This window comes from Bufo gargarizans, chromosome 8 (assembly GCF_014858855.1).
Source record: "Bufo gargarizans isolate SCDJY-AF-19 chromosome 8, ASM1485885v1, whole genome shotgun sequence".
Taxonomy (NCBI): Eukaryota; Metazoa; Chordata; class Amphibia; order Anura; family Bufonidae; genus Bufo; species Bufo gargarizans.
Window position 1 is genome coordinate 2,981,054 of NC_058087.1, and position 22,031 is coordinate 3,003,084.

Genomic DNA, 22,031 nt, shown 5'->3' on the forward strand with positions numbered 1-22,031 from the left:
ATGCAAACCTCTTTTTAGTAGCCTGGGAAAGATAAATTTTCCCTAATGACAGCATTCAAGGAATTGACAAGGTACATAATTGGATGCGCTATATGGACAATGTTTTATTTTTGCGGGTGGGGTCGGAAGAGGACCTGAAGGAATTTATGAAAGTCCTTAATATGAATGATCTAAATATTAAACTCACTTTCCAGACAGCGCAAGAAATAGACTTCCTAGATTTGAAGATTAAAGTGGGAGAAAAAAGGAAATTGGAGACTGACATTTACAGAAAGCAAACGGCGGTGAACGCCCTTCTCTATGCTGATTCGGCACATCCAAGATCGTCAATCAATGGAATCCCTACAGGTCAGTTCCTAAGACTAAAGAGAATTTGTTCTAATGAGTCACAATACAAAAATCAGGTCAGTGATCTAAAAAGAAGGTTTCAGGAAAGAGGATACAGTAACAGACAGATCAAAAAAGGAATTGAAAGTGCAAGGCAAAAACCAAGGGAGAACCTATTATGTCTGAACGAATCATGTGAAAAGACGAAAGATCAAGGTTTAAGGTTTATAACGAACTTTAACAAACAATGGGAACAGATAAGTGAAAGATTAAGTAAGCATTGGGAAATATTAAAAACTAACATCAATCTAAGGAAATTAATTATGGAGAGACCTTTAAACTTGAAGGACATCCTAGTCCATAGACAGTACATACCAGAAATAAAAGGTAAAGCTGGTGAACAAAAGGTAGGCTCTTTTCCATGTGTGTCATGTAAAGCATGCAAAAATATGGATAGAGCCAATAATCTTGTGGATGCGGAAAATAAATGAATATATGAGATCAGAGAATATATTTCTTGTTCTTCTACAGGAGTAATAAAATATATCATGCCACATGTCCATGTGAACAAATATATGTGGGTCTTATGACAAGAGAATTAAGAGAAAGGATTAGAGAAGATGTGAGGGATATAGAAAAAGCAAAGGATGAAGATGATGTAAAAAGCTTAAAAACAATTCCCAAACACTTCAAGATCTTCAACAACAGTAATCCAAACCTACTGTGATTCATAAGTATTGATATGGTTCATTTAGAAGGGGACAAAGGTAACAATCTGGCCCAGATGGAAAGTAAATACATTTTTAGGTTGGGAACCATTGCACCAAGTGGTTTAAATAAAAATCTGGGATTTAGCGCCTTTCTCTAAAGTGATAGTATTGTTATAAGGGGACATTTCTCTGCGTAAGGTTGTTGGTTTTTATATGTTTTTAAAATGATTTTAATAGATTGTGTTGTGATTCCTAGTGGCCTTGATCCATTTTGAAATTGTGGAGAAGCGCACTGTAAAGAGCCGTCTTAAATAAGAAAAAAGATTTAAGATAAAGGAAAAGAAGGATAGAACAGCTGTGATTGAAGAAAACCATTCATCAGTATATAAGAAAATTGACCTTAAGTTTTTTTTTCTTCATGTAATGTTTTTTTTCAATGTAGGTGGTTTATTAATTTGGTTTGCAATCACTCATTAGACTAATTTATTTGGTTTGTAATCACTTATTGGATCATGTATCATTGGATTTTTCAATCACTATATTTTTTATATACTCTTACCAGGTTTATTATTTATCTATCACAGTGTATTCTGGCGTATGAATTCATATGTGTTTTGTGTTTTTTAAATTAGATCATACAGATGGAAAATTGTATTAAGGCAGTAATAATGAATTATTAATGGATATTTAAATTAGTTTAGTATAGCACGTTTAGCACTTTAACACTACCAATGCACTTTAGAAGGTATAAACCCCTTTCACAGAGATATATGTTTATTGGCTTTCTCTTTTATAAATGGATTTGAGGACGATATATCCAGTTTTAATAACTGTCTTCTTTTTTAGAAGTTCTTTCCCAATATGTTAATAAATAAGGCTATGTGCGCATGGTGAGTCTCGTAGCCACAGCACTTTGGCCAGTCTCCAAGGACATGAGACGACCAACAACGTCAACCTACGTCACCTTGGTGCGGGAGGTTGCCCTTCTTGGCGTCGTTCTCAGGGGAAGGGCAGAAGTAGCATATACGTGGCGGACAGTGATTGGCCATGCGCCGATAAGACAGCCATAATGATAGATTGATCACATATAGCAATATGTAGCTTATGATAGGCCTTGACCACTTTAAAACCACACTTCGGTATCCCCTAAAGCCTCTCCTCCTGAAGAAGCAATAACGCGAAACGAGCGTTGAGGGGATGTCATCATTCTCATTTTCTAAGTTCAGGTATGTCACTTATAAGAAGGTCCAAGTACAACTGTATTTGTTTATATCATCTCCACATCATGTATTAGACTGCATGGACGGATAGGATAGGTGTGACTTTTACTGTGGCAATATTTTACCGCCCTAATATATATCATGACATATCCCTTATTAAGAGGTATAAAGGAAGAAGTCTGAGATACTTTAAAACAGGCATCCTCAAACTGCGGCCCTCCAGCTGTTGCAAAACTACAACTCCCAGCATGCCCAAACAGCCTACAGATATCAGCCTACAGCAGGGCATTGTGGGAGTTGTAGTTTTACAACAGCTGGAGGGCAGCAGTTTGAGGATGCCTGCTTTAAAAGAATTGAACAGATGTAGGAGATTTATTATTTTTTGAATATGAATTAGGTACAGTAGATGAGATACGACGCTATATATTCGCATCCCTATTATAATTATGATATAATCTTTTTAAATTGTGTTTAATAAAAAGTTAATTTTTAAATTACTTGATAGTACTAATTTTGTGTGGGTTTATACATCATTATATTATGTCATATCGTACTGATATACCATAACTATGCCATACTCGTGTGACTGCTGAGGCCAGTGACTGGCTGCAGAGGTCATATAAACGTAAATGGAACATCATAACTTCGGATTTGCAGGATGAAACCCGGAACATTGGAGTGGTGGGACTATCAAAAGTTTTTAGTTTTTTTACATACCCCTTGCATTTTATTAGACAACTCCTTTAAACCCTGTGACCTTCTTGTTTCTGATGTGAATGGGTGTTATTCAAATCATCTGCCTCCAACAGCAAGCCCCGGCAATAAAGTGCACTGGTCCCAATGTCAGCCATGGCTTTGATAGATCAGGGCATGGCTCTTCTCCTCACCAGTATCAGTGGAAGCTTGTTGCCGGCAGCCTATTTGAAAGGTAATCAGCTTCATATACCTTGTGTACAGATTGAGGTTCACACCCATTTCTGGCTTTCATTGTTGTTCTACTGTTCCTAGTCTTAGCTACCCATTGTCCCTGATCTTGACCTTGTTCCTGGAGATCACTGCTGCCTCACCCTTGGGATTGTTTGCCTGGTGCCTGTTGTTCTACTCCTGGTTCTGACAGCTACCTCTCTCTATGTACACGCTCATCTTATCCTCTGCCCATCTCAATCCTGACTGCTCTATCTCTCCATCATCACTACGGTCACCAATCATTGACTATTCTGAGGGCTCTGACCTCGGAAGTCAATAACGGTGATACCTTACACTCTGCACCCTGTCAAGGCATTACCAAAATGATTGTGGCTTAGAGAATCCACATCTCTGGTGATAAACTACAGCCATAGAATTAGATTGTATGCAGCACTTAAATGCATGTATTTATGTTTGTATACGTGTGTGTGTGTGTGTGTATGGTATATATGTATGTATGTGTGTATGTATGATTACACAACTGGGCTACAGAATTGCATGTAAAAAATAGTTTGTGTATGTGTTTGTGTAATCATATAGATGTGTTGCAGATTTGAAAGGACTATATCAACATCTATGGTGTGTGTATGTATGTACAGAATAATCACACAGTTGTGGATATAGGATCCCCTGTATATACAATTACGTTTTATGTATCTGCCATTCACTTCAGGAATGATAAGGTATGGTTGGCATTAGGAATGGAACCTTCCATCCCATTGCTCCCCTCTTGGTAAGAGTGGGAGTAGTCCTACTTCCTCCCAGGAGGGGCAGTTCTAGAGATTTTTCGAGAGAGTTAGCTGAGCTAGCCTGGAGTGATGGAAAACATCCATCTGCTCCCGCTCCAAAGACCTTGGGACTAAAGATACAGATTGTAACAGCAGTTGCTGTCAGCAGATGTCCCCTTACTTACTACCGTGGTCCCGGGCTCCGCTGCATGGTTTCCTTCCAGCCCTGGGCACAACATGCTTTTAGCTTGTTCCCTGTCACCTTTCCTATAGGGCTGGCGTGCATCACTTTCTGTGAATCATGGGTTTAGGACATGTGACCATGCTGACCAATCCTAGCCTTCCTGCACCTATAAAAGTGGTCCAGCCCCCCAGATGCCTGAGTGTCAAGGTCCTTGTGTCCTGCAAAGGTTGCTGTCATCTCTGCTTGTGTTCCTGTTTAACTGACCCAGTGAAGGGATAGCAAGTTAAGGCACCCATCACCACAGTTCAGGACAGGCACATGCAAAAGCCTGCATCACATAAGTGGACACCTTCAGCCACAGGTGCCAGCTTATTGCTGTCAGCACAGGGAAATCAAAAGAGATAGAAGTACTACTCAAGTGTGCTATTGTCTTCCATCTCTCCTGCTACCATACTTCATCAGCTGGGGATAGAGACACCTTGTACAGACAACAGCTGAAAGTCCTGCAACTGATCCTTTGCACTTAGTAAAGAAAGACGTTTGTTGTTGTTCTACGTCTGCCTGATCTTTTCACATCACCTTTTCACTGCACCAAATCCCAGGGAGAGCGCCCGAGGGGGTACACCCAGGGGCGGACATACCACCTGTGCAGCTGGTTCAGCTGCAGGGAACATTATAAATACTGTGAGCAGTGGTGGAGGGCATTACTACTACTGAGGGCTCTATAAAAGTGCCTTATAGATTATAAGAGGTGCCCTATAGGGAGGCCTTATTAGTACTGAGGGCACTGTAGGGAGCCTTATTACTACTGGGGATACTATTTGGAGGTGGCTTCCGCCTGGCAGTGAGCCCAGTGATGTCACTGGCACTAATGGACATGCTTTAGCGCTGTCTTAGCCTGTAAAATGGGTCTGTGCTGGTCTATGTTGGGCCCATGTTCATATATGCCTGCATTATTGAGAAAAAAATATATATTTGAATATATGCAAATTATCCTCTAGGAGCAACGGGGGCATTACCATTACACCCAGAGGCTCTGCTGTCTCTACTTTGACAGGACCTGGCAGTGAAAATGTCATCCCACCGGGCCATGTTAAAGTGCAGAGGGCGCGGCAGTTACAGAGAGAGCGGAGCCTCTAGGTGTAATGGTAATGCCCCCGTTTGTATATAATAAACATAATTTTTCTCAGCCATGAGGGCACATAAGAACATGGGACCAACACAGATGCCTTCAGCTGCCAAGCGCACATGTAACAGGTCAGTCCTTTAATTGTGCAAGTGTATGAGTGAGTCCTGAGGGACAGCTGAAGGCCTAGGGAGCATTTTCCCATCAGCTATGGACTTCATTGAGGGGAGGAAGCTGGCACTAAAGTGCCTCGGGCAGCATCAAATCTAAATATGGACCTGGCTCCACAGCAGTAGCAGGATGTAGTGTCACCCATCACACTGCTGGTCTGTGTAGGAGGAGGAGCCGTGCGGCTGGGAATCTGCTGTGCTCCTCCTCCTACACAGACCAGCAGAGCAATGTGTGACACTACATCCTGCTACTGCTGTGCTCCTCCTCCTACACAGACCAGCAGAGCAATATGTGACACCACATCCTGCTACTGCTGTGCTCCTCCTCCTACGTGTGACACTACATCCTGCTACTGCTGTGCTCCTCCTCCTACGTGTGACACTACATCCTGCTACTGCTGTGCTCCTCCTCCTACACAGACCAGCAGAGCAATGTGTGACACTACATCCTGCTACTGCTGTGCTCCTCCTCCTACACAGACCAGCAGAGCAATGTGTGACACTACATCCTGCTACTGCTGTGCTCCTCCTCCTACACAGACCAGCAGAGCAATGTGTGACACCACATCCTGCTACTGCTGTGCTCCTCCTCCTACACAGACCAGCAGAGCAATATGTGACACCACATCCTGCTACTGCTGTGCTCCTCCTCCTACACAGACCAGCAGAGCAATGTGTGACACCACATCCTGCTACTGCTGTGCTCCTCCTCCTACACAGACCAGCAGAGCAATGTGTGACACCACATCCTGCTACTGCTGTGCTCCTCCTCCTACACAGACCAGCAGAGCAATATGTGACACCACATCCTGCTACTGCTGTGCTCCTCCTCCTACGTGTGACACCACATCCTGCTACTGCTGCGGAGCGCCAACGGCTGAACTGTGATCAGGAGGAACTAGGTGAGTATATTTTTTTAACTTCCTGTGAGGGGGCACATATCTGGCCATTACTATTTGGACATATCTACTATGTACTGGCACAAAGGGGGAATAATTACTATGTGGGGGCATTAAGGGTACTGGGTGTGTATAGTTATACTTTGGGCAGAGTTAGAGGCGTGACCTAGTATGAAAAGAATATATATACATATTGTAAACATATTCACAAGATGTTTTTATTTTATTTGCACACATATGTTTATATTTGTATGTGTGGTTTTTGGGGGGGGGGGGGGGCGCAGGTACATCCTTTGCACAGGGGCCCTTTGCTGCCTGTGTCTGCCCCTGAGTACACCATAACACAGCATGTCATCAGGGTCACTACCACTCCTATCCTCTGCAACGGCTCCTCAGGGGCTCTCTGCATATGTAGTCCTGCATGCATGTGGTGATGCATAACTACTACTATCATGTACTTATGGCCCAGTTATGTATGTGTGTGTGTGTGTATGATCCTGCCCTTGTTATAACACCACATGCAGAACCGTCTATTTTTAGGGCTTCCATGTGCATGCTTCTTGAAATGTCATTTTTGTTACAGAGCAGAGATGACGGATATAAAACCTTTTACTGGTAACTCAGCATGACAATGTCAGCTAATGCGTTTGCTTCTCAACACTTGGATCCGTGCCACATTCTATCCAAGCCACCCACACATCTGTGTGACAAAAGCAACGACTGTATCTTATGTTTGTGCACAGACTACAGTGTGTGTGCCAATGGGCATCTTCATTGCACAATGTGCCTTCCAGAGCCAATTTAGTGGCACTATTCTCCATGGAACTGACAAACAGCTCGTATTCCTCGTAGATTTTTTTCAGACAAGCTTAGACATCGCATTAGGATTTTCCTTCTCCTGCCAGACGCCATCCACAAGGCTGCAGATAAACAGAAAATCATTCTGCATCCGTGTTTTACTGAACTCTTCAGCTGTTTCTTAGGTATATCTGCATCCATGGCTGTGTCTAATATTGCGCCTCAGCCCAATTAAAGTCAACGGTGCCGAGCTGCAATACCAGACTTGTTCTATGGACGAGAGTGGTGCTGTTTCTGAAAGAAAGCAGCCTTATCTTTTTAATCTCATACTAACCTTGTAAAACCAATTCCAATCAGATACACTTATTGATACACTTATTGTACAAAACAGAAAGAAAATCAAAGCAATTTATGTAAAACAAAACAAAAAAAAGTTATACCTGGCAAACCCAGAGAAAAGATACTCAGTAGGTACAGTAATTAGTGGGTGAAATACCTTAGAAAATAAGTGGTTGAAGGGGTCATCTCTGGTGGGATACATTTTATTTTGGGGGAAAAAAGAAGCATTACTCACATCACCGATGCCCCGTAGCTGACGTCTAACCGGATCCCTGCTCATCTCTTTTTCCTGGTCGCACAACACAGAAAATGGCAGGTGGCTGAGTTGGATTGCTACTGACGACAGTGATTGCCTAAGCGGGCATCTCCTAGCCTTTTTCTGTGTATCGAGCTCAGTCCAAGGAGAGGAGACCAGCAGGGTCCCAGTAAGTATTGGAACAGCAGCAGCAGCAGAGGATCTGTGAGGTGAGTAATGCGTCTTTTATTTTATTTTTACACCATTTTGTTCCCTTATCTAAAAAAAAAGTGACCCAACGGAAAACCCCTTTAATACAATTAAGCAGATGAAACAGGAAAATGTGTCAAATTTATCGGTACTTGAAAAGGTTAGAAGTAAGTGTTTGTCCATAGAGGCCCCTAATTCTTTTTTGTAGGGCACTTACGTTGTTGAGTAGAAGAACAAGGTGAAAGTCTTACTTCTGCATCTCCATCAAGTTGTCAGCTCTTAGTCGTTCCCTAATTTATATACTGGGGAAAAAAAGCCTGTTTACCCTCGTAAAGGGATTTCGTTTTACACCTCCTCAGGGATGGTGGAAATTAAGTCTTCAGTGGAAAGAGGTTTATATCTTCCCATACGTCATATGCTCTAAGGAGTATTTATCATGAAATGTGAGATACATAAAATCCTTTTTTCCCCTTTTTTCTGCTTCCTCCTACTCCCGTTTGATTCTTCTTTTCTTTTTCAGCTTTCTTACTTTTATTGTAACCTTTGTGTGTAATTATTTTGTGCCTCCATGTGTAATTAAGACCGGAACCTTGTCTATTATCAGAAATAGACCGTAAATATGCCGCTATATCCAAACCAGAGAACTTCATTTAAGTCATGATCCTAAGGGGACGGCCACACGGTCAGGTTTCTACTTGCAGTTTTGGAAGCCATTACCAGGACTGACTTCAAAAAGAGGAGACATAATATGTGTCCTGTATAAGTTACCTCCTCCGTTTATGATCCGCTCCTGATTTTGGCTTCATAAACTGTATGCAGAAACCTGACCCTGTGGCCGTACCCTAAATGAGTTTCTTGAAATCTAGATTAAATTTCAAAAACATAGAAGTCTCTTCAAACTTTGCTTATTTCCATTTTTCAAAGAGAAAAACGATCTGTTCATCCTTACAGCTCGAAGTTTATAAATTACCATTATTATCTTCAGTTATGATGTGGAGGTGACTTCATGTTTCCAGTAATTAGAGGTCTCATTTACCTTGACTGTTACATAATTAGATTCTACAAAAATTATTATTCCTAGATGTGTTCAGGTAATATGAAAAAGTTATGATCAGATTGTAGGATCACTTTAGTGTTACTTTCGGTAATGAAAAAAGAAGATTAAAATAATTTAGCATTTTTATGTAAAAGAAGCTGAATGGGATTGGCCCATCTCAGACTTTGATGATATTTCGCCAGGATATGCTATCAAAGTGAAGGAGAGCACACCGTGCAAGCGCGGCTACCCTCCAGTCACCACTACAGGGGCTCCGAAAATAGCCCAGTGAATGGAGAGGTGGTTGTGCATGTGTAGTGCGCACTCCATTCACTGTTATGAGACTTCCAAAAATAGCCAAGAACGCTCGCTCCTCTATATTGTAACTCCCATAGCAGTGAGTGGAGAGCAGTCGTGCATGGACAGCCACCTCTCCGTTCACTTGGTTATTTTCGGAACTCCCTTTTTGGTGAATGGGGGGTGGCGATGCTTTTGTGGTGTGCTCTCCTTCACTTTTGGGATAGGTGTGGGTCCCAGAGGTGCACTGCTACACTTCTGGGTAAGGGCGCATGAACAGTCAGTGCTTCCAAAGTGGAAGCAAAGCCTGTGTGTTTGTGGCCTTACTTGGAGCAGCTGCGCAAGCGCCAGATTATCAGGGTTGTGGGAAGAGATGTCAGGCCCTGTCGATTAATAGGCAGGTTGGCGCTTCTTCACCTGTGGAGACAAATCAATTCTTTAGATCCTTATACTGATCTGTGCAAAGTTCTGTGATAAGTCAGTATTTATGCAGATGACTGGGAGCTCTAAATTAGAAACCAAATACAACCGATATAATAAAGAATGAGCTTAATGGAACATGACAAGAGGGGTCAATTTTTGCTGCTAGATTATTATTTATTTTTTTCATTTTAGATTTTTGGGATTTGTAGATTCCAAATTTTTTTCAACAAATTTTGGAGGCATTGTAAGCGAGCCAACGTGAGGAATCCAAATGATCATCCAGGTCTCCCGCAGAACAATCAAATCCTCTATGAGCGGAAGTTTATCTAGAAGGAAGTAACACTTTCCTCTTGTGATCAGTTACAGAACCAAATAGCTCTGTCGGGGGCTGGAAGTCACCCTTCCTGCCCTGGACCTGATGACTTCAGAGGTGGGGGGAAAGATTTGGCTAAAGCCCTAGAGCAGTGAAGCAATTGACTCAAAAGGTCAGACTGAATTTCTCAATTACATTTCCCTTTCACATCAATTACGTGTCTGCGGTTTGAGAAGAAACAATGAACCAATAGTTATCTGTAAGTGATAGGAAAAATTGAAATATTCCATATTTAGGGATGCCATGTATGATATCTGGAGTATAACAAACCTTGTATGGTAAGGGAATGTCTGTTCTAGCCATATCCTACTATCCTGTACTATCCTGTACTATCCTTTGTGGGGTTCTTTTGTACATAGGGCCATATTTGCTATCACCTTGTAGACAGGTTGAATGTCTACAAGGTGTTATTATTGGCCACTCTCTATTTACCTGTCCATGCGCAGATTCCTTATTGGCTTTCTATAATTGCCCATAAAGGGGTTTTTCAGTTTTCATCAGCATCCTTTAAAATAACTCTTTATGAAGGTTGATGTTGTTTTGTAATGTATTTCTTTTACTTTTATTGCTGCTATCTTCTGTTCTGGGCTGTGGTCACATGACCATGTCCATGCCGCTATTTCTTATTTCCTGTGATGTTATGTCCATGGGTGGGGCAGTGATAGGGGAGTGTCTATGTTACTAGCTGGGTGGGAGGAGCTATAAACTAGCCGGGCGTTGTTAGGGGCGGGGCTGAAGCTGTGGTAGAGGAAGGGGAGGTGCATCCTGGGTTTGGTTGGATATAGCAACAAGAAGCACTACATAAAGGGTGGAAACAAACCAGAGGGATTTGATTACATGGTGAAAATGGGCCAGGAAGTCCAAATTGAAAGAAAAAAAAGCATGGGGAAGATTTGCAGTGACCACTGGTTCACTGCTAAAGTGTTAATACTATAATACTTTAGACTTTGCTGCCTGTGGTGTGGGTTATATTGCTTCTGGCACCTGCCATACTATTGAGACAGACTGGACATCTGATCTGGGACTGCACCCCACAGTTGGGCACTGCAGAGAGACATTTTTGCTCCTTTATGCTCTCACTCACTCAGAATCACCATATAGGACTTTATCAAGAAGTACTGTCCAGCATTGATATAAATAAAGCACTTGAGGAATTGCACACCTTTATTTTGGAAGATTGCTAGAGTGGCCTAGGGTGGACCACCATTATAATAGCCACCGGTTATACACCTCCTTCTCCTTTGGGAAAAATTTACTGTGTGAAATACTGAAGAACTGTGCCTACTGCTTGTTTTTGTACTGTAACCCCCATCATTCATTCAGATACTAAAGATACTTTATTTATAATCAAGACGGCCTGGTCATTGGTCTCCACACCCGATCCGGATTTCCTTTCCTGCCTTGCACCCCACTGCTCACCTAACATCAAGTGTACCCCAACTACCACTAGACAGGAGACCCCAAAAGTCCAGGGTGTACCCCAAGGGGAAGAAGGGTTGTGCCCCACCACACGCTGCAGGATGGCCTGAGGAATGCTGGAGCAGGGTTAGCCACCTTGAGGACTACAACCACCCTCTTTACCACAGCCACCACTCCTATAATCTCCACTTCAAACCTCCCCTGCGGGCCGGCACACTACAAATGAACATGAGATAAACAGCTACATGAGCATGAGAATCCCAGAAATCCGCTTTAAAGCCGTCTTTAATTTCCATTCTTACCGTACATGGTCATGGAACCCCTCTGTGAATTTTCATACCTGTATAGTACTGAACATACCTTTTCAAATATAACGGTGCTTGCTGTCACTTATGGATCACCTCTGTCACTAGATAATTATCAGTGGGAGCCAGGTAATGAGACGCAGCTGCTACTAATTGCAGTATTTCTGCATGGTGATTGATGATGGCGCACACCAAATGCCACCATTGCATGCGCTCCATCTGTATCTCATTACTGGACTGAGGAAAAACGACAAGGGCCGAGGTCATATATCATGTAAATATCAAACTGTTGAGTAAGCTTTCAAATCTGCACCAAAATCTGTGATGTACTCTACGCGGTGCGGGTGGAGTTGTACATTGCAGTGGATACAACTCCAGTGATAATGTGCCCAATTTCTTCAGCCTATGGGACATAATATGGACAAGCCATCCTATCCTGAGGACAGGCCATCACTTAGTAAAGGCTGGACAACCCCTTTAATTAAAAAAAATAAGTTTGTCTTTTTCCTATGGCATTTGTTTAGTTGTGGTTAACGGGTGCCAGGCAAAAACATCATGGGTGTCATGGATGCGGGTGGGTGGCATTATATTGGTTCTATAAATAGTTATTTTATATGGGTGGACCTGGCTAAAGAGTACCAAAGGATGTGGTATGGTGCTCCATACAGTCTCCAGAACTTCCAAGAGAAGAAACAGGTGATAACTTCTGCTCATGTAGACTCGCTCCTTCATGGGATTGATGCTGCATGATGGTTTCTTTAGATCTGCTTGAAATCTCAGTGTCCCTGAGCTTTCCAAAAAACTTTTGATAGCGACATCTCAAAAGCTTTGATCAATGGAGGTCTGAATGCTGAGACCCCCACTGATCACCAGAACGAAGAGAGAGAAGCACTCACATAGCGAGGAGAGACAGTGCTCTACGAGAATGCGCTTCTCTCTCCTTGTTCTAGTGATCGTGGGGGTCTCAGCATCATACCGAAATTTTTAACATTAGAACTACAACCCTTAAAGGGATATTCCTACTTTCAGATATTCCATAAATACAGCAGGATGAAGAATCAAGGTGACCTCATGGAGGCTGACACGTTATGATGGATGACCATGAGCTTTGGCTATCCCTTGAGAAGTAGCTTTAGATCTGCTGGGACTAAGTTTATATGACACCTCTTGAGTAATAGCTCCTGTGGAATCTCCCTTAAAATAGGCTGTAAGCTATCTACCAGCAGCAGCTGTATAGACAGAGGGGACTAAGCTGTCAGCGATATCCTGCACCCTATGTAATAGCCATGAAATAGTCCCTTCCATGGAACTGTAAAAATTCCAATCCTGTTACACACAGTCCCGGGACCCTATACTCCTAGAGGATGAAGAATCAGTAAGGTAATATTCTCCTTGAGGTTAGCAGAAATGCTGGGGCTCAATACAGCAGGACTGTTTGGGGTGCATGATTCCCTGCAGGCTACAGGTACGGTCAATGGAAAGATGCAATGAGATATCATGCAAATTGCAGAATGACTTATTGCATTGGATGGAGGTGCTTCTCTCATATGTTTATACAGATTCTATGACAGACATTATAGGTTTGGTACAAACCAGGGGCTTACACAGAAGTTATAGGGCCCTTTTGGGTATACATTTTTGTGCTGATTAATTTCAGAATTTAACAGTATAAGCTTCAAACCCCTTGCTTCAATTTAGTAAAACAATATAGTTCTGGTTTCCTTTAGCAGCCACTAGGGGGAGCTAACTGGATCTAGGTTTATTAAAGGGGTGTTTTGAAAGCTTTAAAAAGAAAAAAAACACCCAAAAGATGCAAAAATAAGAATTCTTAATTACTTACCCTCTACTGATCGACCGCTGCTCCAGTCCCTGCAGTTCTGCGCTTCCTGTCCTGGCTCGACACAGCCAGAAACACTAGGAAGCAGCATTGATTGGATATGTGGTCCACTCCTATTTCTTTATAGCTGTGTCTATCTGGGACAGGAATGCAGCAGGGACCGGGACTGAATGAGCCCTAAAACGAATGAGGACGTGTGCTGTCATAGGAGAACACGTACAGCACACGTCCGTGGAACACTAATGTGTGAATGAGGCTTAACACAGTTTCTGGAAATTGCATTTTTTCTACTTAATTTAGTTTTTTTTTATAGCATTGCAGGGCCTATCTACTAAGCAGAAGACGTACAGAAAAAGTACAGAACCGGCAACAAAACGCCCTCCGATAAACAGCGATTGTTCGTCAGCGATCAGCCAGAGGGTCGCCAATGTAAATAACAGTCATTTCTCTCTGTGTCAAACTGTGTAAATTTAACCTGATCTAAGTGTTGCTGCATGTGCTCCAATCCCCCCGGAGCCAGGACCTCACCGGCTGCTGCAGCTCAGGATTGAAGGAAACGTACCTCATCTGTTTTCTATTTCCTGCAGCCATCGCAGCGAACAGAACGCAGGCCAAGTTGTCACACGTGCACCCGGAGAGTGACGAAAATCCCACCGGAGCGCTGATTTCCTTGAAGCTTTTATGTGCCCGCAGGGTACCAGGGAGAGAGAGCGTCGCCACTACCTTCCCCGCTGGTGCATTTGGAATAATGCTGGTTAAATATATTTTATTAGTATTTATGCGACTCCCCCTCCCGTCCTCTACTGGAGAGAAAAAATGTCGCCTGTATTTTAAATTATCCTATATTACAGGAATTGTCCATCTCTTGTACTCTGGTCCAGTGCTGACCCCGCTGCTTCCGGTTCTGTCCATGATCGCGTGCGCTGCTGCAGTCATCTACTGGCCTCTGCGGTCACGTGTTGCTCAGGGACACGTCACTGCTCATGCGACCATGGACAGGTTGACACACTTCTGGTCCACTGGAGAGCAGAAGCAGCGGGGATAGGACCCTCAGCGCTGGAACAGCGCTCTAGTGTACAGGTAAGTTGGTTTCTTTATTTTAAAGTCATTCCGAGCCTTATTTAAAGGGGTTCTCCGGGATTTACATATTGATGACCTATGCTCTGCATAGGTCATCAATATGAGATCAGCGTCACTGCAACCCTCGGCACCCTCGGCGATCAACTGTTTGAGGGACCCACAGCGCTGCCGGAGCTCCGCAGCCTCCTTGCTGCTTACCAAGCACAGCGCCGTACATTGTAGAGTGGCTGGGCTTGGTATTGCAGCTCAACCTCCTTCACATGAATAGGACTGAGCTCCACCTAGGACTCAAAGTGTAGAAGAATACGCTGCCAATGCTCCCTCTCACAGCAGCAAGGTCTCTCTGCCTTACACGTGCACAGTACCTTGTTGACTGACTCTGGCAGTGGCCTGTCTAGAGTGTTTGGCACCCAGGGGGGGTCCATTCTCTGGCATCCCCTCCCCCCAATACTTGACCACATACCTCTTACATCCAGGGACATCTCCTGTCATGTAGACCTTCTCTTTCCTCTTCTCCTCCGTTAGACCGCTATGACAAATTCTTTCAGCCACATCTCGTCTCTACAGTTTGTAACACAGACACGTTAGATTTCTAAATTTTTCCATCAACCTCCCCATCCTGGTGTCCCCACAGTGTCATCCTGCTGCCACTCCCAAAACTGTGCCCGTTGTGCCCCCCAATGTCCCAGGTACTATACTGCTGAAAAAATAGTGACCCCAATAGACATAATTGAGGTCATTTATCAAAATGGTGTAAAGTAGAACTGGATTTCCAAAAGAGCTGTGAAAAATGAAAGGTGGAATCTGATTGGCTGCTATGGCAACTAAGCCAGTTCTGCTTTACACCAGTTTAATAAATTACCCCAAATGTTCCTATAGTGTCCACAGCAGCTATAATGTCCCCTAGAGTCACCCCAGTAATAATACCACCCTATATTGTGCTCCAAGTAATAATCCCTGTATAGTGTCCCCAGAAATAATAGAATTGCCCCTAAAGTGCCTCCCCAATAGCAAGGCCCCCACGCTGCCCCATATAGTAATTTCCCCCACACTGCCCCCACACAGTAATTTCACACTCACTGCCCCCATATAGCAGTGTCCCCCACACTGCTCCCATATAGTAATTTCCCCCACACTGCCCCATATAGCAGTGTCCCCCACACTGCTCCCATATAGTAATTTCCCCCACACTGCCCCATATAGTAGTGTCCCACACACTGCCCCCATATAGTAGTTTCCCCCACACTGCCCCATACAGTCATTGCCCCATATAGTAATTTCCCCCACATTGCTCCCATACAGTAGTGTCCCCCACACTGCCCCCACACAGTAGTGTCCCCCACACTGCCCCCATACAGTAGTGTCCCCCACACTGCCCCCACACAGTAGTGTCCCCCACACTGCCCCCACACAGTAAACCCCCCTCCTGGGCACGCCACTGGACTCTGGACCTTCTATTGTCCTTCTCTCTGGAGCACTTTGATGCAGCAGATGGTCTTTAGCTGTAGAAGTCTCATAGATGGTGGTTCCCTTGGAGTTCAGGTCTTGTCTGCACAACTTTCTCACACAAGTCTATCCTTTTCCTCTGCTTAGACTGGACACCTGTCTGGGGGCGGACCCAGGTTCCCTCCCCCCAGCAACCCAACCTGTAAACACAGGTTTAACCCTTAATTAGTCCATACAATGCCATTAAGTCCACAAATACAACAAATCACAGCATTTAACTCAACAATATAACGTTACATCAATTAACCCTTTGTGGTGACCCTGTTCTGGGGTACTGCATTTACATTTGGCCTAGCATGATCATGGTCACATCCTCTGCTGCAGCCAATGACTGCCTTCAGTGGTGAAACGCTGCTTGTGGACACTTCACCCCTGACCATGTCCATGCTAAGCCGGATATAAACACTCTGAGGATGTTTACATGGAGGCAGCGCGGAGTACTGGAGCGGCGGGGTGAAAGTAAGTATGAATCTTCGATTTCAGGAGGCAGGCTGAGGGCATTGCATAAATTGTAGTTATTACTGGGAAAACCCCCTTTAAGGAAAAAGTACTAAAGCCAAACTTGAAGTCTCCAATTAAAAACCACTGCGGCTCGACCCCAAGACTGGTGAAATATCTTGTAAGAAAGGCATTACCGAGGATCTGGAAGTCCACAGTACTTACTATTATGTCTGACAGTACATTAAGGCTCTATATGGTCGCCATAAAGGTCCTGTGTTCTGTCTGTGGCACCGTATCCAGCCTTTTACGATGAGAATTAAGTCCCGTTGTGAGAGCGCGGCTCTGCTTTCTTCTCGGCTCACCTATACCACAGGTCTTGTAGGAGCAATCTATTCAGAACAGGTGTTTTCGGAGCCCAGTTTTATGATCCCAGGGGCCGATGCTGCTTTGAGATGTAAAATAAATGTTTAATTTATGTTTGAGCTCGTTCAGGCAATAACTTTGTCCTGGTTTATTATTTCTTATATACTACAGATGGCTGAGGAATCTGATTTCATGGCAATTATTATGCTGTTTATATCAGTATTAAAGGAATTTGCTTCATAGACTGAGCTTAGGTAGAGTACTGGTTCTCCTTAAAGAGACCTGCCCTGTATGGAAGTGAAAGTGCTCCTTGGAAGTGCTCCAAGAGAAAACAATATGCAAAGAGGTATCTACTAAGGAAAGAGAACCATCTCACTAGTGCCACCTGGTGGAAGTGGCTCCCTATGGGTTCCGACTTTTTAACAAGCCTTGGGACATGACAAGGGAAAATGGCCAAGCCAGATATCCATCCGTAGACAGCTATTTCGGGATGCTTGCCCCTCAGAGTAGGATCCTGGCTGGCAGTGGTAATTCCTGGACGTAACTTAAAGGGGTTATGCCAAGAGTAATGTAAAACATGAACATTGGATATCATAGTACATGACTGCGACCTTCTAACAAACTTAGAACCAGCCCTCTACCTCCTATGGAATCTGAGATCTCCATATTCCTTCATCCATTTGTTCTGCTAGATTATTTTCAGGGTGGCAGCTCTATGGAAGGGGGGGGGGGGGGTCCTTTCAGGTGGAGTGTTCTTTCTCAGGGGGCATATTCGTTCTGCTGCAGCTCTCTCTCTGTAACTACTGTATATGGTTGGTGGAAGTTGAAGAATCAAACTGAGCATGTGTGTCCACCTCAGTAGGTGGACATGCACGTTTTTTATAGCAACGAACCCCTTTATTTGTCATTTTTAACATGTTTGTTCTATAAACTGCAGTTTTTAGTGTAAACCTACAAATTGTACTTCTTAAAACTCAACTTTTTTAGATTTTTTTTTGTGTATTCCCACAAGCCCAAGGAATGCCGGCGTTGTCTGTTGAGTCTCACTTGGAGGCTACATGCATATTAATGACCTGTGCAGTAGTAAATAATTCATGGCAACAGTTTACAATTGGACAAAAAAAATCTGTTGGTGGCTTTTCTTTAGTTTGTTATTTTTACTTGGGAGATTTGCACGCAACACTGAGTTTTTATGTAAAATTCACCTGGGAAAACTGGCAGAGTAACAAATACCGCAGTGAGGAGATAAGTAGGTCAGTATGGCTTAGATGCTGAATAAACTCTTATGAAATTTGCATCTAAAGTATGTAGCAAATATAATATACAATACAGAATTCTATAACAGGACACTCACCTGTTTATATGACTTTTTTGGCAAATTTTACTCTATACAATTAAGTGTTTTCGTAAGGAATTTTTGTAGTAGGCTACACGACTGAAGACTATAGAGGGTTGTTACAGAGTTAGTATAGCGAGTCAAAGGTATATTACGATCAGCAAAACTAATTTAACCCTGTGATGTATATATGAGCAAAAATCATTTCCCCCATTAAAATACCTCAGAAAGTATGCAGTGATTAAGATATGCCCAGAGTAATATACAAAGGCAAAATATCCTAATAAAGTGTATAACAGAGTTAAAAAAAAACAACTATTGGGTGAGTGGTGCTTCTCTTCCTTACCTAGTGACGTCATGTTCATTGGTCACATGACCTTTGTGTAGCACACAAGTGAAAAGGCCTGGGCTGTAATACCAAGCACAGCCACTATACAATAGATGGCGCTGTGCTTGATAAGCTGTGAGGAGGGTGCAGCGCTCACCAGAGCACCACAGCCTCTTCAAACAGCCAGACCTGGGGGTATCTGCAAATGTTTTATTGTTAATAGTTTGGTATTGTTATGTTAAGTATTGTTCATGTTTTGGCCGTATGTTCCAGTAAGGAATATGGTTGGCAGGAAAAGGGCTAGCTACCCTGTTTGTCCCCTCTTGTTAGGAATGGGCTGGTCCTGCTTCCTGTCAAGAATGTGAGTTCCTGTGTAGTCTTGGGAAGGAGAGGAAGCACACTTGAGAGCTCCTGCTCCTGGAAAAGAGTCTCCAGAGAGACCAACTTGATTGGGCATCAAGCAAACGCATGAGAGACAAGCAGAGTGAACAGCTGAAAACTGCATTACTGACACTGCTGTAAGGTGAGGGACTACAGCTCAGACACCCATCACCCAGAACTACTACTAGGCCAGTTAAAGTTCAAGTCTAGACCTGACAGGGTACATCTATTCCCACAACTGCTAAGTTGCATCCATCCAACCTGCCTCCATACCTCTTTAACTGGTGCCAGAAACTGGGCTTGGAACCTTCTGCTATTGAATGTACCAGAAGTTAAATTTTGCTCTTAGTAAAAATATACGTTCATTTATGGCCTCATTCTTTAAACTTCATTTACACTGCACCAATCCCCACAGAGCAATGGTCTGAGGGAGTACACTGTCATTCAACACTTCTTCAGGGCCACTACCACTCCCCTATTCTAGGACCTGCTCCTCAGGTGCTCGCTCCACTGGGAGGTGGACTGCCACCTGATCAGAGGTCATCGATTTTCTACTCCGAGAAAGCCCCTATAAGTGGCATCAGAACCAGGAACACCACAATCTACTGGGCTCAGGGCCCAATATAATATAGTACTTTGGCTCAAGGCAGGTCAACGGGGCCCACTGTGACTCGGTTTCCTGAGTGCTGATATGTAAGAGGTGCTGACCTCCGTGGTGATGATATCAGCATTTACTAGTTGTACGGATGTTTAGAGAGTCGATAAAGTAGAACCACATTGTGCATTATATAAATACATAGACCACTTCACAGATCCCTGACCAGTTTCAGAAATATAGTTTTTTTTGCTGATAATTAAAATCCAACAGAAACATTCTTCAGTGAAGCATTCTTCCGGTATGTTTTGGCTTCCAACATCGTAAAATAATAAATGCATTGTCTGGTTTGATGGAATCAAATATTACTGAAAAACAATACAGCTGAAGGAAGTCCTAGCAAAGTTCTGGCACAAGAAAGAGAACAAGTTGATCTTCGGGTTTTGACTTATTCTCGATACATCAGGTTCAATTAAATGTTTAAACTTACATGAAGCGTAAAGGAGCAAAGTTATAGCCAAGGTCATGTGGACCATAGAGGCAGACCAATCGGCTGCCATGGGTTCCTTGAAGAGAGAGGGCCTAACCGTGATTTGTTAAGATGGAGCCAGTGTCGAACTGTGGTTCCTTGGCCCTCTATATCATCAGTAACATCTAATAGATTTTGAATCAAAGAAATAGACCCTCGTGGCAAGTGATTATCTCCAAAGACATCTACAAATATTTTTCTTATGGACCTTTGAAGCTCACTATTGCATCAGAGCTTAGGGCCACCAGAGGATCCTCTAGTACTCTGATGGGTCAGTCTGACCCTGGATGGAATGTATTTGCTTATGGATGGCATTGTTAGCACAGAAAGGATGGACAGCCTCTGAGTTGTGGAACCCTTTTGCTGTAACTGTCTAAGGACCTAGTATTTAGTTTAAGAGGAAACCCCTCGTTCTTCATCCTTACTCATGGAAGCATGAACTTAACCCATTGTATTTTCAAGTGGCAACTTCCAGAAATGTCACTGATCGGTAGTAGATGTGTTTGCCGACGTAGAAAATGGATGTATAGTGGGTCAGCGTAGCCAGGGCAGAAGTACAAGCAATATCAGCCATTTTAATGAAATGGGCCAAGGTCAACAACAGCAAATATCTGAAAGAACATAATCAGGATGCAGCAAGTTTGTAATTACAACGGGCGGCCGCACCCCAGGGCCCTCTATATAACGTGTCCCAGGTGTAGGAAATGCCGAGTGGTGTAATAGTGCGGCCCAAATGTCTCTTTATGTGTGTCACGGTGCTCCTACCTGGATACTGCTGGACCCAAGACTTTGGCTCCGAAGCAATAAATAGGTGGAATAATTGAGGGATTAAGGAAGAACTTGAGTCCAGACCTTGAGATGAAGTTCAATTGCAGCTTTACTTGAGTAAACGTTTATCCAAAACAGATTTAAGGCTTTATCTTGGTTCCAGCAGGATTTAGCATTAAAATCGCAGGCAAACTCAACTCTTCTATATCTGACTTTGCTGTTCTGATAAGCTTAATTAGTGCCTTTGCTTTCTTCGTAATGCTGTGCATCATTCACTCTTTGGTCGGGCTTATGTTCAGTCAAGGGATGTGGTAGAATCCGGTGATCTTCAACATGGAGTCCCTACCAGCACACACACTAGTACTAGCACTAGAACCAGATCTAACTGGTCCCCACCCTTCCTGCAGAAAATAGGACTCACCCACTTCTCTCCAGAGGGGGGTTAGAATGGAATAACTTTATTCTACATAATTACAGCTCTGCCGGGTTTGCTGCCACCTGCTGGTGAACCAGACATATTACATGTTATAGACAGTTGCAAACATTATTATAGATGCACATTATGGAGAGGACCTGGAACATAATGCATAGATGACTTTATGTTAGACCATTAAGGACAGTAGCAGGGTGTAAGAGTGGCAACACCACTCGGGGGTGTAACATAATCGGATCTAAAATACACTTAATGCTGCACAAAAATAGAAACAATTATCCAAAATTTAGGTGAGGTTTAAAGGGAAACACCCCATTACATACTGCTGCAGTGAGGTCTTCTTCAGGCTGTCCTGGTTGCCTGATTTGCACAGCTATATAAATATACTGATAGATCTGCTGGCTCCAGTATGTAATGTCACTCTGCAAATATATGAACTAATGCTATGCTCACTATATGAATGAATGTGAGGTTCTTAGCAAATACATTTGCTCAAAATCATTTGTGCCCATCCACCACGGCAAGGTGACCTCTTTTGGACGGAAATCTACACTAAATACTACCTCTTCTGGTGGCAACCATCCTCCAATGAATTTAGGGAAGGCTGCATTAGTTCATATATTTGCTATTGCATTGTGTTTCATTTTGTATTTTCAGCCATTGTGACAC